The sequence below is a fragment of the Plectropomus leopardus genome, chromosome 9 (assembly GCF_026936395.1).
Source record: "Plectropomus leopardus strain MGB_pleo_1.0 chromosome 9, ASM2693639v1, whole genome shotgun sequence".
Lineage (NCBI taxonomy): Eukaryota > Metazoa > Chordata > Actinopteri > Perciformes > Serranidae > Plectropomus > Plectropomus leopardus.
Genome location: NC_142184.1, coordinates 28,982,934 through 29,004,447, shown reverse-complemented (window position 1 = coordinate 29,004,447; position 21,514 = coordinate 28,982,934). Strand labels below are relative to the sequence as shown.

General features: G+C 40.7%; 1 long non-coding RNA gene across 1 annotated transcript; it reads left to right on the top strand.

Annotated features, from left to right (window-relative positions):
- The first annotated feature begins 259 nt into the window (after positions 1 to 259).
- Positions 260 to 18,797, top strand: LOC148188768 (uncharacterized). Its single transcript, XR_015777343.1, has 3 exons — positions 260 to 697; positions 1,841 to 1,917; positions 18,270 to 18,797. It is a non-coding gene; the product is annotated as an uncharacterized LOC148188768 (long non-coding RNA).
- The last annotated feature ends 2,717 nt before the right edge of the window (positions 18,798 to 21,514 follow it).

Below are 21,514 nucleotides of genomic sequence, written 5' to 3'. Positions count from 1 at the left end.
ATTTTCTTGATGTACATGATTTAATTAAAGTCAGTTTATGAATGGATTCCAAAATAATGTTTTATGTGACTGCATAACTGAATGGATAAGCTATGTAAATCTAATTTATGTTATGGCACTTTCATATGAATTGTTACCTCCAAATTGAATAGAAAAAAAAGGAAAAAAAACTATAAAAACTTGGTCCTAAAATAAAGAAAAAGAAAGAAAAATGCATGTATAAATTTAGTTTTCTGCACAGCTCAAGATGGATAAAATATCCAGACGGAAGATAGGTTTCTTAACACAAACAGTTCTTAATGATGTCATCATCTGCCTTGATCTCTTCCTGAGGCCATGTTGTTACGTCTCTTCTTCACTCATGCTTTCTGTTTCCTGTTTTATTTTGTAACTCACATCTCCTCTCATTTCAGATCACTTCACTTCCTGCCCATGGGTTCTCCTGCCAGTTTAGATCGTCTGTTCCAGCCTGATTAGTGTCACCTGTCCCTCCTGCAGTCTCCTCACCAGTTTTCACTTTCCCAAGTTAGTGTCTTCCTACTTAAACATGGCCAGTTTATCCTAACTCTTGGTTTGAATTTCACCTGCCTGATTGTGGGTCTGCAAGCTTTTGAATTTGTCCAGCTGCATCCTTTGTCATCTGCATTTGTGTCCAGCGCTGCCTGCTGCTCTCCAGGAACATGACAACTGAGGCCAAGTACTGAGATTTTTAAAACTTGTTGTGATTGAGGAAATGCTTTATTCTTGTAAGTCAGAGATACAATAATTGGCTCACCTACAAACATTCTAGTGTGTCTAGTGTGTAGGATTTAGAGGCATCTAGCCCCCTGTTTAGATCTGGCAGCAACATGCATCTCAGGTGATCTGATCATCTGATGAACTGGATAGCACTGCATACAGGTATAAACCACCAAGACATGCTGGACCTGTAAAACAGCATTGAAAATGTCTCGGTCTCTGTGATTTGTGATGTTTATCATCCATCGTGTTAACACATACCGATCAATATACTCATCACCTTCCCATGAAAACAGTTGTATAATGTCTTCTGTGGCTCTGGTGAGTCAGAAAAAGCAAGTGATGATTTCATTTGGGTCAATTTTCACCATCCTTTTAACTCTTAATGATTTTCACTTCAGAAAAAGTGCAATGCTACATTTCAGGAGTGCCCCTTTAACACTACACATAACTAACACATACTGACCAGAATGTCATGTACAACCGCCTTAAATGTGGTTTTTGGCTGAGAGATTAAAAACATAAATAGACATAAAGCAACTTTTTTTTTTGCCAAGTTGGGTTTTAATATCCTGCTGTGGGACACTTGGTCTGCAGGGTAGAACAACTAACCCAACAATTTATAGCCAACCTACTAAATCACCCAAACTACAGTCACGCCTTCATCTTAAACTTGAGAACAGAAATCATAAAATAACTTTATCTTATCCAATAATTATCTGAGGATTTCAGCCCAGTCTGCAGACAAAAGGTGCGTGCGTGTCCAAATATGTGCTTCAAAGAAATCTGTATGCTGCCAACAGCGAGTACTATTTATGACTTTGAGTCGATGTTAAATTCCCTGTTTTCCTGCTTTGTTTGACCATTGACAGACTCAGTCAGTTCTTTGTCATTGGTGGTTAATGATTGATGACTCTCAGATTTGAGTGGCTTGTGTTACTTTGTATATCCCTAATTATTATCCCTATCAAATACGCTATAACAATATACAATGCAGTAGTTATGGATAATATGGGCTCTTGTGTCCATGTTGCATCTGTTCAAAGGAGGTGTGATTTTCACCTTGTTTTTCTCTGTCTCCCTGTTCTCTCCATCCTCCCAGGCTGGCTGCAGGCACCTGGTTGCTGTGATGGGATTCCCACTGATGCAATATCAGCCAAGCTCGGCTCAACTCTCTGGGTAGGTGAACACAGTCTAATTTTGGTCTGAGGTGTTTTTGCTCACAATGCAGTTATGAAAAAGACTGCCACGAGCCAGTTACTTGCTGTGTATTCCATCATTCATTATGATACGATTCCACAATTTTCTTGCACTTAAACGTCTCTAATGTGGCTATAAGTCACCTGAACAGCCGTGTTTGATGCAAAGCTTTTATTTAACTCCCTCCGGACCAATCCCACCTTTGTGCTCCTGCTTAACACTTCAATAGCTCACCCATACCACAACTTGTGAGCCCCCCTTCTCCACCCTATTTCATTGTGGTCAACCTGCTGTCGCCTTGGCCCAGAGTGCCTCTCTCATTGTAGATTTGTTAAGAAGGTGGTCATTACATTTCCTATAGGAGAATACAGCCCATATGTAGGGGGACTCACCGCAGCAGATGGGTATGGGAAGCAGTTTAATTGAGGCCTGATGACACCCAGGTGACATGTGCTGCACTTTCTTTTGAGATTACCAAATTTAAATGGTAGTATTCTTTTGGGAAAAAATAGAGGTCCGTACACCAGGGAGCTCCCCTTAAAGGATTTTATTCTGCGAAAAAGGGTGATGTTTTGAGCTAAAAGATGCTCCTTCTCAGACTCATGCGTTTTTTTAGTTTGAAACGTCACTTATTTTCACAGAATAAAATCCTTTAAGGGGAGCTCCCTGGTGTGCTGGCCTCTATTTTTTCACATTTAAGTTTATCTTGGATCCAGCACCCACTACAGGATGTGTGTGTCTTTTCTAATCTCTGTGCAGTATTCTTTTGGGATTCAATCCAATCTGTGAAGAAACCATAAATAATATCATCAATGCCTCATCAATATGTCCATCATTTTATGTCCAAATCCTTGAAATTATTATCCTTGAAACACATTTTAAGAAATGATGATGCTGTTGCTTTTTAAAATACATTTTCCATACTATTTTAGTTCAGAGGCACTGCTGGTCATCTCTGTCTGTTTCCATGTGCAAACTGTAGCAAACAAAAGGTGTTTCTTTGCTATGTCTGCTGCCGAGGCCAGTTTTGCATCTTTGTTTGATTTGAACAAAGGAGGTCAGGAAGTGACCTGAGCATGACAGAGCAGCCTTGTCTCCTGCAGCAGCTCCTGCATCCTCTCAGTGAATGCAAAATTATTTGCATAGGAAAATACGAGTGATGCCTTTGGAGGTTTAGAGGAGTGGATTCAGTTTCTAAACTGAATTTCAGCAGTGAAATAATGATACTCTCTCATTACTGTTCCATGAAGAGAATAATTACTGTAATTTTCAGCATCCGACTGTAACTTTATGGTGTAACTACCATAATTTAATTCAAGAGCATATTAGTACTAAATGTATTACAGCATGCTACAGTAGAATGTGAGGTTTACAGTGCAATACTGTAGCCAATCTGCACTAATATACTGTATTTCTGTAGTGTAACCACTACTCTTTTTTTTTTTTTTTTACTTTTAGAGTTTGATAAATCAAGGTGGCGGTCACAGACTTTATATACAGTTGGATAACAAAATAACTCCCTAAAAGTGAAGCCAGAACTAAAGTACATGTCAAATACTTTTTTCCCCCAAAGATAGTTTCTGTCATTTTAGATCATCTCAACACGTGTGTTCGTTTTTCTGATAAGTATGGTTTTAATTAGTTATTTGATGCTGTAAAAAGAGGATTTGAGGACATGATTTACATCTGTGTGTGCTGATCGGTGTGCTTGCAATTAGTCAGACGGGAACTCAGTGCCGCTATCATAATTGCACTCAAATGACACCACCAGCACAAGATGGCAGTGGGTCTTATCTGTAATATTTTGGCTGTGATATAGAGGTGAATGATGGGAAAAGAATGACTGTTTGTATAGAATTACAATAACAAACACTGTATTGCTTCTATAAAACATGTGGCTCATATGTTATACTCAGTAGCTGCAGCTCTGGTGAAAACACAATCTCTCTCACTCAGAGGCTGACTGATTTGCCTCTTATGCAAATATCAACTGAAGACATGCTGCACTCACGATTCAGCTCAAAGAGCAAAAAAAAAAAAGCTTGCTTCAGGCAAAGACAGACTTTGACTTTCAATATCAGACAGGGATTTTCTCTTCACCTGCATGGTGAAACTTTGCTTCTACTGAATACCTGGACTTATTATTCCATGCATGGTAATTTTTCAACCATTACTCACCAAATTATTGTCCTAAATATGAAATAGTCATGTTGGGGGATCTGAACACCTATTAGCATTAAAACAGTAATGTTTGGATTGTCTTAGCATCATTTTAAGACATCCGCCTGCTGTGATATTACAATTAGTACTTGTGTAATGATTAAAATGGTTAACTAGTTTATCTGTTCTCTGACTTTACGGGTGCTACCGAGTCATTTCTTCTACTTCCTTGAAATCATGCATCAGCCAAACAGTGCAGCAAGTTCTTACTGAATGTTAGTTTGACTTCATGTCCGTCCAAAAACATAAGTCTTTTTTGTCACGGACATTACTGTAAAGGGAACATGAGTTTTTTTTGCCAACAAAAAAAGGTGAAGCTTAGTGACTTCTAGGAGCAATAATACATGCTATCCCAGCTCCAAAGCTGCAGTCCAGTGGTAACAGGCTATATATTGTTGAACACACGAAGAAATAAAAGTGCAAACATTAGACCATATGGTTTTATAAGTAGTAAGGTATTTAGGAGCCTTACCCCAACTGGAAAACTCTGGCAAAGTAGCTGTCAACAAATTTGGGTGGCTAGCAGGTCAAAGGTCCAAAAGTGTGCAGCCTATGTTGTCCACATTATTGAAGCCTTTTTTTGAAGCCTTTTTTTAAAAAAAATATTTTATATTTTATTGAAGCCACCCTTTTTGAAGCTAGGCATTTTGGCTGTCACCATCTTGTATTTTTTGAGCCAGAAGTGACACGCCATGACCATATTAAGCCGAATTATATCAAGAATTATAAATAAAGAATTCACTGCCTGTTGGCAACAGTTGTTGTGAATGGGGAAAACGTGTCCTCACAACCTCACAGTGTGGATTTATACTTAGGTAATTAATATGGAGCTTTCTGACTCCAAAATCCATGGTGCCGGTGAAAAACAACATCTTATTCTGGGCAGAGACTCTTACTACAGTTGAATCATTATAAATTAGCAATTAATTAGAGCATAAGTGTCATACGCTGTTACCTAGTGCCCACATGAATTAGTGTTTAACTATGTATGAGTGATTTAGGATTATGGTGGAATGGTAACTGTTTCATTCTCAGTGGGTATCTGAGCAATTAATATGATGAGGTGTTGGTTTGGTCTGGAGAGTGTGACAGATTTTTGAACTATAATATCTTTCCTAAATTTGTGTTGATAGAGGTTTCGAGGGAGGTGGTGGGGGTGGGGGTGGGGTTGTTGCTGTTGCTTTTGCTGGATGAGAAATTGGTTGTATGTTGAGATAGACTATAGTTCCACCTGTACAACAGCTTTTAAAACCTTCATCATCATTTTTACATGTTTATATATGATAAATGAACATGATATAGCCTGCCACTGAGGAAGTTACTTCCAGTGTTTGTGTTAAGTTAGACTAACATGTTCTGTGCACTGGACACACAGAGATGAAAGTGATATCTTCTGACGCAGGGCAGGACAACAAACATGGGTATTTCCCTAAAAGTTAGACTGTCCCTTTAAAGTGTGGAGCCTGTCTCAGGACCGGAAGAAACGCCTAGCAACACAGGGAACACTGTTGAGTGCTGTGTGTGTTACACACCTTCCATATAAATAATACATGGATGACATTATGTGAATAGGTCTGATTACTTGAATAATGTTTTATGACGATAACAGTTCTGACCTGTTGGGAGACATTACGTGCACACACACATTTGCACACACATCTTCCTTTGAAGTGTGTGTGTGTATGTTGGCGTGGTCTCTGTCTGCGGTTCCCCCCACATGAATAGAGCCGGGCCCTGTGCAGTCGACAGCTGTCTCCTTTGAACGCCCAAAGACAAAAGGCCCTAAATCCAGCGACCTCCTGCTTTCATGTGTTCATCTGATACCGCTCTTCCTCACCTTACTGTCACTGCGTTCAGCTCTGTGGCCCGAGGCTGCGGTGTGTTACCACATTCAACCTCTGGAGTCCGTGGGTTAATTTGCTGCCTTAGAATGTTTCCAAGAGAGAAAGAAAAAGAAAAAAAAAGAAGTTTTCATCAAGAACAAAGTATGGTTGTGTTAGAAATAAGCAATACTACAAAATGCCTCTTAGCTACTGGTGTTAAAGCTGGTGGATTTGGCGCTCTGTAGATATAAACTTTAACTAACCGTAATATCCACTCCAATACAAAAAACAGCTAATAAACAGACAGTCAAGGTGTCTGCTTTCTCGTGATGTAAAAAGATTATTTCCTTGACATATTTCCCTTTTTTTTCCTCAGAAAATTCATAAGAAAATTATGATCTTTTATATATTATACACAGGAAAAACACAATGGCAAGCATAAAGAATGGTTTGCTCTGCTTTTTAGTATATATTAGACATCTTGTTTTCAGTTTCTGTAAGTCAGAGTGAGTGGCTACATGTGGGCATGTGACCGACTGCACAGTGGTGATGGGTCATGGATGTATCATGAGAACTGAATACAGCGCTGGAAGCTGGAACATGCATTGCTATGAAAGTTGCTCAGTTGAAGCCAAAAACAGCTTGATGTCTGCAGTATGAAATGATCTGTGTCCTCTGCATCGTGGGGCCCATAGAGCCTGTGCATTATAGAATTACAGCTGATGAGCAGCTAACGTCCAGTTTAGCCCTCTGATAACTTGAATGGGGATAAAAATGATGATCTACATTTTATATCCAAAGGGTCAAAGGTCAATTTAACTGTGACATCAGTGTTCCGCAAAAAAAATTTTCAGGCCATTATTTAAGTCATATCTCATGGATAGAAGGGGAGAAATATATGAGTCAGATACTGAACTGGTGACACTCATGTTGGATTTCCATCTTAAAACTGTGCTGATTGCACATAGTTTCTGTGCTGCCGGAAGGGGAATGTGAACAAATTTTTGTCATGGGCCTCGTGACCGGTTCATCTGGCTCTGGCAGTGAGACTTTGTAATCGGTACAGTTTTTTTTCTTTTAGTTAAAGCACTGTTTCTTCAGCTGAATCTACTGAATTCCTCGGTGAAGATGAAGCAACTGGCAGTGAATGATTTAAAGAAAGTTTTTGTTTTGGCTCAAGCTACAAAGATACTCTGAAACAAATCTTCACCTCTCTTTGCCTCCCATACACCTCATGCCCTCTGAGGGAAAAAAAACATAGATGAAAGCTAAAAATAGTATATTCGAAAGAAGACCGGGGAGTCTAGGTGGTGTGTGTGATAACCCATGCGGCTGGCTCTCTGTGTGTCCAACTGCCTCCCATTCACTGAGGGTAATTAGAAAAACCTCAGGGCAGGATTGGCTGTGTGTGTGTGTGTGTGTGTGTGTGTGTGTGTGTGTGTGTGTGTGTGTGTGTGTGTGCGTGCGTGCGTGCGTGCGTGCGTGCGTGCGTGTGTGTTTGTGTGTGCGCGTGTGTGTGTATGTGTGTTTATCCTGTGCATAAGGAGGCTGAGGCCCAACACTGTACCAGGCAAAGGTTTCCACCGGCCTGTTCTTGCATAACTCAGTGAGTGATAACAACGGTGAATTCCTCTCAACACACATCACAGCTGCCAACATCTTTGCCTTTGGTTTTTTCCCCGAGTTCACGTTTAAATACAGTCTGTCCCTGAGCGGGAGAGTATAAGTTGCAGATTCTCTTGCAGTCTGCTTTGTCTTGAAGAGATGGAGAGATTGGGTTATCTTCCAGGGCGCAGGTCATGTTCATCAAGAGGTAGGTCAGGGGTTAAAGCTGAAGGTGTTCCCGCATCTATTGTGTCTTTACCCTTTAACCTGATGGAAAGCAGGCTGGAAATAGAGCTGGGGTGTTTGACTCGTGAGAAATGCAAAGGCAGTGGCTTTGCTGGCAAACTCTGCTCATATTTTATCTTCAAGGAGGTGGTATGAAGTGGAGTTGGAGGTATTATGAAGAGATAAAGATAGATTGCGTGAGTGCATTTGCTAAATTTAAGCTGTTTGTATGCAGCACTAGATGTGTCTTGTGCTCTTGTGGCTGCAGTCTTCTGGGATGTTGACTTAAAACCTTTTCAACACGTACATCTTCAGTGTACACTCTGCCAAAATGTCACCTCTACCTGCACCTTCAACACTTCGTTACCCATCACTTACCCGTCAACAGCTGGTCTCCATGGCTCCTGTTCTCCCATAGGCTCTCTCGGGACCGTGTCGCTCTTAGCTGCTTCTCTATGATTGGCTGGAAGGACCAGATGAACCTAATGTCTGGAGACTACAATGTTGACAGAGCGGCGCCCAAATCCAAAGGGTGTGTTTGGAGGGTTGTAAAACTGTGGCTGAGCTTTGAGACAGCCGCTGTGCTGAATGTGTTAATGTGTAGCTTTCTTACAGTGACAGTTCTGTGCAGCACAGAGACTCAGATAATGTTTAGGCCGGTGGACTTTGGCAGATTTCATTCTGTTGTATGAATCAAGAGGATATGCGTATCAGTCATTTACTTGCATACTGACCCGTATGATTTCAAAGCAGATTCCAGTAAGAGTCTGGGTCATTGCTGATGTGGGGATTTTTCAGACTGGGTTGCTTTTTGTTTTAACAGGATTTAGCTTCAGCCTTACTTCCACCTCCCCTCAATTATCTGTTTTATCTGTAGTTTATGACGAAAGCAAGCTTTTATCCATTTGGTGCACATTAAAGGTGCAGTATGTAATTCTAGAAAAAGTCGATTGTTGAGACTCATTCCCAGGTTGTCAAATACTAGGGGCATTGACTCGAGTCACATGACTTGGATGGCTTTAGACTTGATTTAAGAAAATCAAAAAAAGACATACAACTCTACTTGGATTTGATGACCAGTGACTGATGACTTCACTTAAATTTGAGCCTTTTGACCTGAAAATACCTTATACCTTCCCCCTAGCAAAATTATTCCACAAATCGATCAGTTCATTTTCTGAATCAAGTAAATCCGATTTCAAAGCAAGAATGGCGGACTCCAAACCATGACTTGGTCCCACCTCTGTCAAATGGCAACAATATGGGATGGTGGTTCGGTCCGACCATCGACCCAAGGTTGTTGACATTTGACGACCTGGGCATGAGACTCAGCAAACAAACATCTTCTCCAGAAGTGCATACTAAATCTTCAAACTCAGATCTGGTGCTCATCAGAATTCCGGTGACATAATTTCACAACAGAGTGTAATCAGTGTAGCGGCAAATTGAGATTCCTGTAAAATATCAACCCAACAACCTTTTTCACCATTTACAGTTGAGGAACCTGGACATGTTCGCATGAGGAACAAAGGCTACAGATGTGACCGAAGTCATTAACTTTATCTCCATAGATAAGACACGCAGCACGTTCACCTGAAGCGTTACATAAGCCAGTCAATAAGCAGCCAGTGACACTTTCATTTCAGAGTAACTTTCAGGTTTACCGTAATAACCTTAATAATTAAGAATCTTAACACTTCCTGCTTTTTAGAATCTCTTTTCTGATTATCTGTGTTGAATCAATGGGCAGGTTGGAGACCTTGGTATCTTCCTGCACACCTCACTGCTTATGTCAGATGTATATTTTGGCTGTGGACAGCATTACCGAGGACAATAAATTTCTCTGAGCTATAAATCTCTTTTAATTGCAACCTTTTTACATTGCTCTGCAGAAATTTACTGGCAAGAGACAGTGATGAGAAACAAAGCTTTCATGAAGGCTTTATATGCTGAGGTCCTGCAGAAACATAAAACACTTAGAACAGCAAACAGTAGTTTTGGGTAGAGTGTGATGAATGTACAGTGTGTTCCAACACACGCGAGTGTTTTCCCTGAACCAGAATTACAAAAAGGAAATAATTATTGTGGCATATAATCAGTAATAGACAAAAATCAACTACTGATATGCAGTGTGTAACGTGCTGTTAGCAGGATTAGCAAAAAGTTGCATGAAATTTGAGAAAAAAAGGCAACAAAAAAAGCAACAAAAGTAAAAGTAAAAAAAAACCCAAAAAACAAAACAAACAAATGGCCCACAGCTAACTTTCCTTGTCACCTTTTACAATTTTTTTATTGCATTTTCTGGACATTTCTTGTCAAGTTGCGTATAGCCTTTTTCCTGTTTTCAAAAGAAACCCAACCAGTTTTCTCAGGTTCCAGAGGTTTAAATGCTTGTGAATGGCATTTAAATGCAGCAAAACAAATCTGATGTCACTTTAGGTCCTCAACTGCTAACTACTATTGCAGAACATGGAGGTTGTAATGGGAGTTTCTCTGTGTAGCAAACTCACTAAAGAAGAGTTTTTTCTTACTTGGCCTTTTTTGTATGCTCTTTTTGGGGAGTGGATTGCTTTACAAAAAAAGGGATGTTGTTTTACAGTAAAAGGTTGCTGGAAAATTTGTTCTGACATGCTTGTTGATTTCCATTAAACAAATGATGCAGGAAGAGCTGGGTAGAGTTCTGGAAAATGCAGTCGTATGGAAATTACACTCAGGTATTGCTTTTTATTTGACAATGATGCATTGAGTTTTAAAACGCTACTCTCATGTTTAACTAGATTATATTTGTGTGACTTCAGGTTTTCTTAAGACACTTCTGCTATGGTCTTTCATTTAGTTTTTGTCTCGGCTGTCTCACCCTGACACACACAGAGGAGGTGGAGGAGGGCTGTGCCTCCACCTTGGTAACTGGTCCCAGTGGGCCACCTCCTTGCTGTACCTTCACCTGAACCCTTCCTCCCCAGGGAGCCTCCACATCACAAACACATCTTGCATCATTAGCAGGACCTGCTGTTATCCTGCAGCCAGACCCCCATGATACACTCTGTGGGAGAGATCAGTCAACGCTATATACACAGTGAATGTACTGTACATTTACAGAAGAGACGTAGCTGTGCATTGAAAGTAGTGACATTACGTTAGGAATTAACAGAAATGGTAATAACTGTATTAGAATGAGGTCAAATATTTATCATACTGAGGGTTACACTGATATTTACTCCCTATATGATTTAAATGGTGTTTGAGAGGATATTTAATGCTGACAAGAATACAAATGTGCCAAGATCACAGATTCACTTTTATTTTGAAAAATATTCAATTCGTCATATAACCCTTAAGGAATCCCATATCAATCCAGTCCAAACTTCTCATTCATGTTCTATTTCATGTCCCATTATGGAGTTTGCTCTGAAGATGGCCACCTCGTTCAAGTTTTCAGAATCTTCAGAATCACAAAAAAGTGGCTGAATTTGAAAATACAACCTCTCCTGCACCATGGAAATAAACATGCTTCATACAGTAACCCAGTCCTACCTATACATTGATTCATTTAATCCTATTTTATTGTACAGCTGTGTGCAGTGCATTTAGTCAGCCCCTCCTTGTCCTGCTCTTTCTCTCGGTATATCAGAGCACAAATAAGACAAGAGTTAGCTAGTTAGCTACACTACACACTCCATTTGCCTCACTCCTTGATGCTGTGAACTGCTTTCCTGGATGATAAGGGCAGCAGCTTTGAAGACGGACCCTTAGTCTGGGGCTGTACCAGATCAAAATCTGCCTTTGCAATCCCAGCTGTAGGTCAAAGCGGGCTGGCGGCAAGCAGCTGTGCCTCCTGTGTAACGGCAGCAGCATAAGTTTGCTGATCTGGTGGGGAGTTGGTGCGTACCGGTTCCCCTGATGCTGGCTGAATTGAAGCTTCTTTTGCTGCTCGCTATGAAGAACCAGCTTGTTTAAACTCGTTAAATACTGCCGCTTTCTTCTTGGCGTCCGCATGATATGCCTCTCGATGGCCTCACTGCTGCGCCAGCCTGATACGCGAATGGTCGGCGTCACCAGAGAACGCCTCATGTGCGCGTGATCAGCCTGTTTTCACTCTGAACTCATCTAATAGCACGGCTCTGCTTTCGGCATACAAGCGTGACGCCAAAAGCCACCTTCTGTGTCCAACTGGAACGTGGCTGGCAGCTGGCCAGAAGGAACAGATTTCTGGTCCCATTGTTTCCTAATTATATAACTCTATTACTTATAATTTAATGACTAAATTCACAAATGTACTATTTACCCGAGTGATTATCAGCTGTACAGCTTCAGAGAATGATGCTTCCCGTTCTGAATGATTTGAGGAGGCTCGTGCAATGAGCACTCACCTTCTGTTGGTGCCATTCAACATTTGTCATGCCCGGATGAATTTAACACATAAAGCATATTCCCAGCATGCTAATGCCTCAGTAAACACATTACACAGTGAGCTAATTACATAAGACCAAATAGAAAGTCTTTTGGAGGAAACAGGCAGGTGTGTTTGGAGATGGGACGCTATCATAGCACCTCATAATGCCTTCAAACTGAACACACACAAACCATTTAAAGCTTCGACAATGCCAAATGTTGCCACGAGGCAGACGAGGCTGACATGCTTTTTAAAGTAAAGCACAATGAATGATGACCTTGAGGTCAGCATTTACGCTCATTTCCTAAACAAACTTCAACGTCTCGACTGTGAATGAGTGAAACTTGAACCAGGCGGCAGCTCTGCAGCTGTGTTTGACAGGCAACAGTAGTCACACTTTAGAAGGTGTGTGAGCGTGTGAGTGACTGCATGTGTAGGTTAAAGACAGGAATCCATTTGGAGACCCTGAACTTAACCAACAAAAAACTGCCTCACATCGATTTGTACTGTGACAGTCATTGTAAAAAGAAGCTGTTTTAACTTAATAAAAACAAGTGTCCGGGCTGAGTTGAATTTTTAAGTTGGATGAATTTGAGAAGACAAGTTGAATCATTACAAAATAACTTCAATTGGTCTTTCTCAGAGTCAGTCTTATAGCAGCTTGGATACTCCCTTTTTACGAGGTAGAGCAACTAGTTTTATCATTGTATTTGTGCACTTTTCCAGGGAACATTATGGCTGAGTTTTTTTTTTTCTTTTTTACCTGCTACATGACGTCTATCTTTGTAGTGTGTGGTTGCCTCCAGCTTCACTGTGTGCTCATTGAGATTTGCCAAGTCATAATGCAGTTGGTTATAAAGGTTTGGATTGACCGTTATTGAATTTTTCATGAAAGGATGCATTGACTTTATTGATTAACTTAATTAATTTAAAAACACCAAAAAGGTTGCTCTGTTGCATGGCAATGCTTCTGGAGCAAAGTGGTATTCATGTGAATCCTTTTTACACAGATCTGTACTTTTCCATGATGGAGGGCTGCATAGATAAGTAGAAACAAAAAAATTATAGCAGACAGTGTTAAAAATTAACCAATCACCTACAGCCTACAAAAATGTAAAAAAAAACTGACTTTACACAAAGAAGTCTTTCTACTATATCTTGTCAAAAATAGCATAAAAAGTCATACAATACTATGTTGTCCAAAATGGCACAAAAAAATCATACCATGGCATGCCATCCAAAGTTGCATAAAAAATCCATAGTATAGTTTGTTGTCCAAATTGTCATATAGAAGTCATAATATAGTGTGTGGAACGGGCCCTAGTAGATTTTTTTCTGTACACAATCCTTTTGTGCAATTTCTTTAAATTGAGTTGTATTAAACAGCAGCTTCAAAGTAGTGTAACAGTGTGGAGACTGTATGGAGGTCTGGGTGATGGATAAGTGTTTGTCTTCAACAGCATCATCCTGAATCACATCCTGTTTAAAGATTAGGTGTCAGAGAGGATGTTTTTCTGAATCAACAAACTTATGACTAACTTTCCTTAAAGGGACAGTTAACCCCAGAATCAGAAACTATTTTTTTTCCCTCTTACCTGTCGTGCTATTATATGTATTTTTTTCTTTTTGAGTGAACTTTGTGGCATTTTATTGATCATGTATGGGTTTCATTTATCTTTTTCCTTGTCAACGATGTCAAACTGAATACAGCAGCAGTTTGTTTCTAAATCAGCAGATGAGCCAAACAGGTGTGTTGTGGAATAAGATGCACTAATAATTGGTATGCCTCACTCTGCTTCTCTATGGCAACTGCCCCATTGGAGATTATGGGATACAGCCGCGCCATCCACACACACCATCCCGCCCTAAATCCTTCGGGGCCAATTACCTGCTGCTGGTGGCAGGCCACAAGTCAGAGCACGGCTGTGGCTGCCAGACCGCGTGTGTGCACGCTGCTCCCTTGGTGATTCTCTGGCTTTATGAAAAGAATTGAAGCTTGTTTCTTCTCACAAAACAGGCAGGGATAAAAGTTCAGCATACAAATTTAAATATTGTAAAGCTGAAAAAGTCAAAAAGCTAAAAGAGTTATGTATTCGATATGTTCATTATTTACTTTAAAGTGGTGAGGGGGCTTTGCTGCCGGGGCGGACTGGAAGCTAATTGGCGAGAGACTTGGTAGAAATCAGTGGTTGAGTGCTGATCAGTGTAATGAGGGGCCTTTAAAAATCACACCTGGGCTAAGTCCTCCAATTTCCTCTAAGACAATGTAAATCTCTGTAATTATCCCATAGTCACCTGAGCAGCAGGCAGACCAAGGAGGCAGGTGGATAAAACAACAAAACCGACAGATGCTACATATGGAGTGATAAGGTCTCTAATTTCAGAAACCCTACAAGAGTTGCAGCTATTCTTGATTTTGAACTGTGTTTATGGCCATTCACACACTGTGGAAATATTGTCATTCATAATTCCTCTCTTATGAATGTGTTATAACGCACAGACTATTATTCGAGATCACTTTTATGGGCTGTGTGTTTGACTGTACAAGGCGCTTATTTACGACAACACTGGTGAAATGTTGGTTAAAGGGAGACACTACAGGTATAGGGTGAAACTTTTACCTACCAGATATCACCATACACCTTCCCAGCTGATTACTTAGACAGAGATAATTATTTGTATTTCAAATTTTCTAAAACTTTATTTTTAAATATGCAAATTAGGTATTATCTTATTTAATATGCAGACTTTTCCAACACAGAAATCTGAACTTTGGATGAAGCCAGTTTCAAAATTCTTGTTAAATTTTGCTGACATTTTAGAAGGTTTTATCAGGAATTTGGAATTTATCACTCCATAAATTAAACAGTCAGTAGCCATTAAAAAAAACAAAACAAAACATTTTTTGCAAGTTTTTAGACATAAAATGATATATAAATAAGGCTATGAATAGTATATATACAAACCCCTCTGTAAAAACCTTTAGAATATTAATATAAAACTGAAAAGTTTGGTATATATAATTGTTGCTACAGTAGAGATTTCTGGCTCAGAGTATAAGAAAAAACTGCCTTGTCATATGGCCTTTAAAGAATTCCATACATTTTTAGACAAAAAATAAGACACTGCAGGTGAAGAGGGTAAAACGTTTTAGCTTACAGATATCACCATAAAATTTCCCTGGATAACTGCTCACATTAATGCAAATTTATATATATTTTAAAATATTACTACGTTTTCTGACATGTTATGTTAAAATATGCAAAGTAGGCAATATGTAATCAAATATACATTTTTTAATACATTTTCAGAACAGAAATCTCAACAAAAATAAACACCTGTTTGTATTTATTGAAGCAACACCCCAAATCTCAAAATTCACAGGTGCCTGAATAAAATAATTTCCCCTGAAATGTCTTCCTGCTTATTTTTTTTTAAAATATTGCAATACATAAAATATTCCTGATACTATACCAGAGAGGTAGAAGTTGAAGCTACGGGTTATACGTGCCCAGCAGCAGTACGGCACGGTATTACTTAAGATCATTCTGGTCCTGAGACTTTTTTGTTTTTCTGTTATCTTTGATGTGTCTCTGTCCTGTGGGTGTTCTGCCTTAATTCAGACTTGTTTTTGTCTTGTGGATCTGAGTGTTCAGACTTATCGTGGACTCTAATTAACGGTGTCAGCGCAGTTAATAGGCAGGGTTTGTTGTGAACTATCACAAAAAAATGGAACATTACAATAGTGCAATATGCAAGCACATAGGGAGGTTTGTTGGTGACTGAAAAATTGAGCTGAATTTGAGATTAGCTCATGATGCTGTGTGCTACATGTTAACTTACAGATAAAGCCCTGGATGCTTTACATTACTGCCGACCAATATTTCAAATGATGCCTTCTGTTTTACGCATTTCCTCTCTTGCTGCACCGTCTCATTTTAGTTTTGTATGAAAATCATCTGACAGAGAGGTGTAACTTGCTTATATATAATATTTTTACTGTTGAGTGTGGATCAAAAACTCCATACTGTGGTAAATGAAGAATCTGGCACACTGTTAATCACTTGTAGTCACTTTAATGACAATGTTTTGGTACTCAGACCTTCATCAGGAATATGTGTGCTGTTTTCAGATGAAGGTCCAAAGTAATGAGCAGGTTATTTAGTTCCTTCTCTCTGATACTTCAGAAAGCACCGACTGACTTGAAAAGTCTTAACTTTGTCAGTTGAGTTAAATGATTAATTCATCACTGTTTGTTTTATGAGTAAGCTGCGCTCACTTAGACTCTCTTGTGCTTTACGAAGACTTATTGTGCCCTCCAAGGTCACCCCTTGTGTGTATTGTGATTTTCAGTTGGCTGAGCACCATAAAAGCTACATCATGGCATCAGTTAGAGGCCTGGGGGAAGATACACCACCTTGGATACTGAATGCAGATTAGCAAAGGCTACATGGAAATGGTCTGCAACAGCACACAAGGAAATATAAAACAAACATGAGTCATTGTTTTCATTTTCTCAGTTGACACGCTGTGGCAGTTATCCAGACTGTGAGACACACAACTGCTGTGCTGCTTTAGAGCAAGTGACGTTTTACTTCTTAGAGGTTTGTCTCATCGTTAAATCCCCATGATGTCTGATACTGTAGGAACATCCAGTACCCAGACCCATTTCTTATCACTGTGTATCTGTAAAGACATAAAGCCAAGAGCTAAAGCTGTGAGAGGTGAGTCAGGGAAAGGTCCATTAAACATCTCAGGCCAAATTACAAACTGGGACAGAAAGTATGCCTTTATAACAAAGGAACCTAAGAGCTTCAGAGGGGTATGAGTAGGTTTTTAAGGAGAAACAATCTATTATCCCCCCAGATTACCATTTGTATTTTAATTACCCACTCTGAGGTATGTTGCAGTGATGAGGAAAACTTAGTTTTTTGTGCATGCCTCTGTTGAACTCCAAAGAATCCAAAAAAAATGAAGAACATTCTTGATGAATCAAAGTCATAGGGGTCCACGATAAACAACAGCAAATCTATATCAAAACATTTGTTTACATACTCTCACACAACTTGTGCAGTATAATCCAAGTCACATTTATCCAGTCATATGGAAAGGCAGGTTTATTTATGTAGCACCTTTTAGACACAAGGCGCTTCAAAGTGCTTATGCTCAGTACTTCCCCAACAGACAGCCTTTTCTGACAGAACACTGAACTGAAAGTGAAAGTTCTATATGGTACATGTATGGACCTGCACTTGTATAGCACTTTTCTAGTCATTTTTTGTTCATTTAAAGTGCTTTCACACTACAAGTCACAGCAACACATTTATACACTGCTGGCCGAGTCTACTGTACAACATGTCACCTGCTACTCAGTTTCTTTCATACATTCACAACCATAAGGAGCAATTTGGGGTTTGGTATCGTGCACAAGGGTACTTCAACTTGTTGTCTGTAGGAGCTGGGGATTGAACCACCAACCCTCCAATAAGAGGATGACCTGCTCTACCACTGAGCCACAGCCACCCCCTTCAAAACCAGTCTTGAGTGGCAAAAACAGTATTTTGCATTGCTGAACATGAGAGCAGGTGAACAAGAGAGCAGCTGGCCTTCCTCTGCATTGAACAGTTAGCTTGTTTTTTTTTTTTGTGTGACTTTGGTGAATCCAAAGTAAACACCAAAATCGCTAAATAACACTAATGAACTTATTGAGGCAGCAGTAGATCAACAACTCCTGTGTTCAGAGGTTGAATGACTATTTTTGTCAATTGAGTCTGGGATTGCATAGAGTATAGGTTAAGTTTTACTTTTGGTTCAGTTCATGATTTTTCTGTTTTGGATTCTTCGTTCACTGACGGAATGGAAGAAAAATCAAGTTCCCTTAACATATTCAACATATCATAGAGTTGTGGGTTCTCAAACACAACTTGAGAGCACATAACAATGCTATGACGACAGCAGCCCATGCAGATGCAGCAAGCTTGTAACTCCTCAGAATCCTTGCTATATTTTTCTGTTTTTTTCAACACCATGGCCCCTTCTGCTGAAGCACAACTTTTCTTTGATAGAGAATTACTTATCAACATCGGGAAAGTTGTGTGGAGTTTGGATTGAATGCAGCAGACTGCGAGACCCCACCAACGGCACACGCTGAGCGGCCAGTCAGACCTGAGGGGTGAAACAAAACCGAAAGCGCCGGACGGTGAGGAGGAGGAGAGCCGGCATCAGGGTGAGGCTGACCCGACTTGGACCAGGGGCTGTTCCTCTACCAAGCCTTCTTCTGGCTAATGTCCGGTTGCAGGAGAATAAAGTGGATGAGATGTGATTGAGACTCACTCAGCAAAAGGAGATCAGAGATTGCTCTGCGCACATCTTCACGGAGACATGGGTCACCCCTAACATCCCAGATCAAGCTATTGCACTGGATAGACGGACCTTGTTGGGAGCCATTAGGATACAAGACATCACCAAGCAACCAGACGGAATCTTCATAGTAGCTGCTGATTTTAATCAACTCATCCCTCAGCTCCAAAGACGTAGCAGGATCAAAGTTTTTTGAACAGTTTAAAAAATGACTAATAAATCTACCTTCTACCTTCTTCTTCCACAAATTACTATATTGTGCACGCATATTATTTCCCCTCAATGACACCTGGCTGTGTAATTTTAAAGCGGTTATTACTTGCTCTGTGTTAGCAGGTGGGAGTTTGAGCATGTGCATGCAAGCAAATGTATTTGTCTCTGTGTGTTTGTTGTCTGAGGCTGTTGGGTCAGCGCTGCTGATGGATGTCCTTACATCCTGACTTGCGTGACTGGCCAGCCAGATAGCCATCAGTACCCAAATAAGTTCAGCTCAGGTCCCTGCGCTTCACTCCAAACCTCATTTGGTTTGCAAATTAAAGGCCCTAAACAAAGCAAACCTTTCAGAGTAGAGCAATTTACTAACTGCTCTCTTTGAAGTGACCGAGCTTCACTCAGGTGTGACATGGTGAAAGACAAAAAAAGAAAGAAAAAAAAAACAGCTAATGAGTTATATTTAATGCTTAAGTGCAGACTTTCTGTCTATTTTTTTAGCTTTTTTTCCTACACAGAATCAGCTCATGGCCCACATGACAGAACTGAGGGTTAAAACACAGAGCTTATTTGTATCTTAAAATGTAAGATGTTTGATTGTTGGATAATGAGTGATTTGATTGTAGTTTGGGTCAGTATTACATAGAATACTGCTTGTTTAACTCAAACAATTGCCTTCTTCCATCTTTGCCAGCGTAGTTCTGCAGCAACCTGCGCCACGCCCCTGCTGAAACAGGATACGGCTCTGGCATTGTCCTCATTGTTGAGAGACTAATCCCGACAATTACACTTCGAGACCGAAAGTGGCTGCCCTGCCCCGCATCCAGCCAAGCCAGGCTTTGGATCAGGCCCCTGTTTGCCCCTGGGGGCCAGGAGCCCCTCCAGCCCCCCGTTGTCACTGCTCCCCCATCTCCCACTCCTCAAACTGCTGGTGTGTCTTACTCCAGTTTTACTCACCTGCACTTTGTTCACCTGCTGCTCTCGCTGTAACTCAGCCGGCTTATTGTCGGGACAAAAAAAGGTGTGTGGACATAAAGAGAGGCATGAGAGCAAAGGGCAGGTATTTCAGGTTATGGCGGGCTTATGCAGCTGAGAAGTAGGCAAAGGTTTACGCATGTGATAATACCTCACAGATGCATGTTTTTGAATACCTGGCCTTTGCAGTGTGTCAGCCAGATGATTTATTTTCCCTGCTTTGGACAGGATGGGTGTGTTCGGCAGTTGAGGATGATGGTGGTTTATCTGTTGTCTGTCTGTTCTAATAGGAACAGAGGAGGTTGTTCCCACAGAAGCCTGAGCTGACATCATAAAAAACACACAACAAGGCACCTGGGGGCTGATGGGGAGGGCGGAGGTGAGCGAACCGGTGAGGTGGGAGTCGAGGGGGTTGGGGGGGGTTCATCATCTCTATCACCATTGGCTAAAGACAGCATGGCGGACACACCTGTGGGCGCCAGAGGCTAAAGAGATTGGCTGCGACCTGAAAATTACACCTGTGGGGGAAAAGGGGAGGAGGGGGGGTCAGGCTACATGTAAACCAAGCCCTTTACAAATTCAGCCTCTGTCTCCTCGAGGAGCTTAACCGCCTAACACCGCAGACGAGAGCTCCTGGAAAAAAAAAAAACAAGTTCTACTCGGGCAGCAGGAAGAGAGCTGACGCGCTTCAAACTGGTTGGTTTTGTTCCGGGGTTTGGCTCTTCCCTTCGACTCTACGGCTGCATCTACCTGAAAGGGACGGCTCTTTTTTTTTTTTTTTTTTTTCTTCTTCTTCTCTTCCTAACCGCCACTCCAGAGGTCGACTGTCCTTCACCAAGAGCAGGAAAGAGGAAGACTAGCCAACGGGGCGTCAAGAGCCCTCACACAATGATGCCTCTTGTCTTGGGTTTCTGGCTCGGTGACCACACCTGGGAAAGACTGGGTAAATTCACAAAGGTGATCTCTTCTTTGTCTTCCACCTTTAAGACTTGAACTGTCGTCACAACCTGTTGCTCAGCGACGGTAGAGTTAAAACTTTAAGGGACATTTGTTCAGCGGGCTCAGATCAGGAAATGTGCGGCAAACAAATTAGGTCATCATGCGAAGCCCTCCGCAATTGTGTGCCGACATAGGAGGGTCTAGGTAGTTTCGATGGGAAGCGAAAATAATGCGTATCGAATTCCAGCTCCTTTTAACCGGAGAGAAAGAGGAGGAAACAATAGAAGCCAACGCTCATTCCTAAACTGGATAGACCAGTTGGGGCAGGTAAAGGCAAACTGCCAGACTTGTCAAAGGATATGAAGACGGAGGCTGACTCCTTCATTTAGAGCATTAAAATGTGCTTTACAAGGACACATCCACGGTATGAAACTGCTTTACAAATTAATATTCAAATAGTTATACCTGATTAGTTTGTTTAGTGTTAACTTAAATGAGTTTACAACTCATTTGGCAACTTTTCTCTACAACCTGTTGAACTGTAAAGCCTCAGCTAATCTTTTAAGATACTCTCTAGAGTTTTCTTTGGCTTTTGCTTCTTTTATGGTGATTTAAGGTAGAGATATGGTAGAATAATGCTTGTTTCATCTGCTTTTGAAATGAAAAAAAAGGAAGTCATAGGAAGTGGCTGTGTATTGGACGTAAAATGTCTGCTCATCCATTTCCCTTACCATGAGGTTTGGTTAGGACACACGGCAGCACTGGACTTATCAGAGCAGATCATTTCAGCTAGATAAAAGGCATATATTATGAAGTTTTCTAGCTT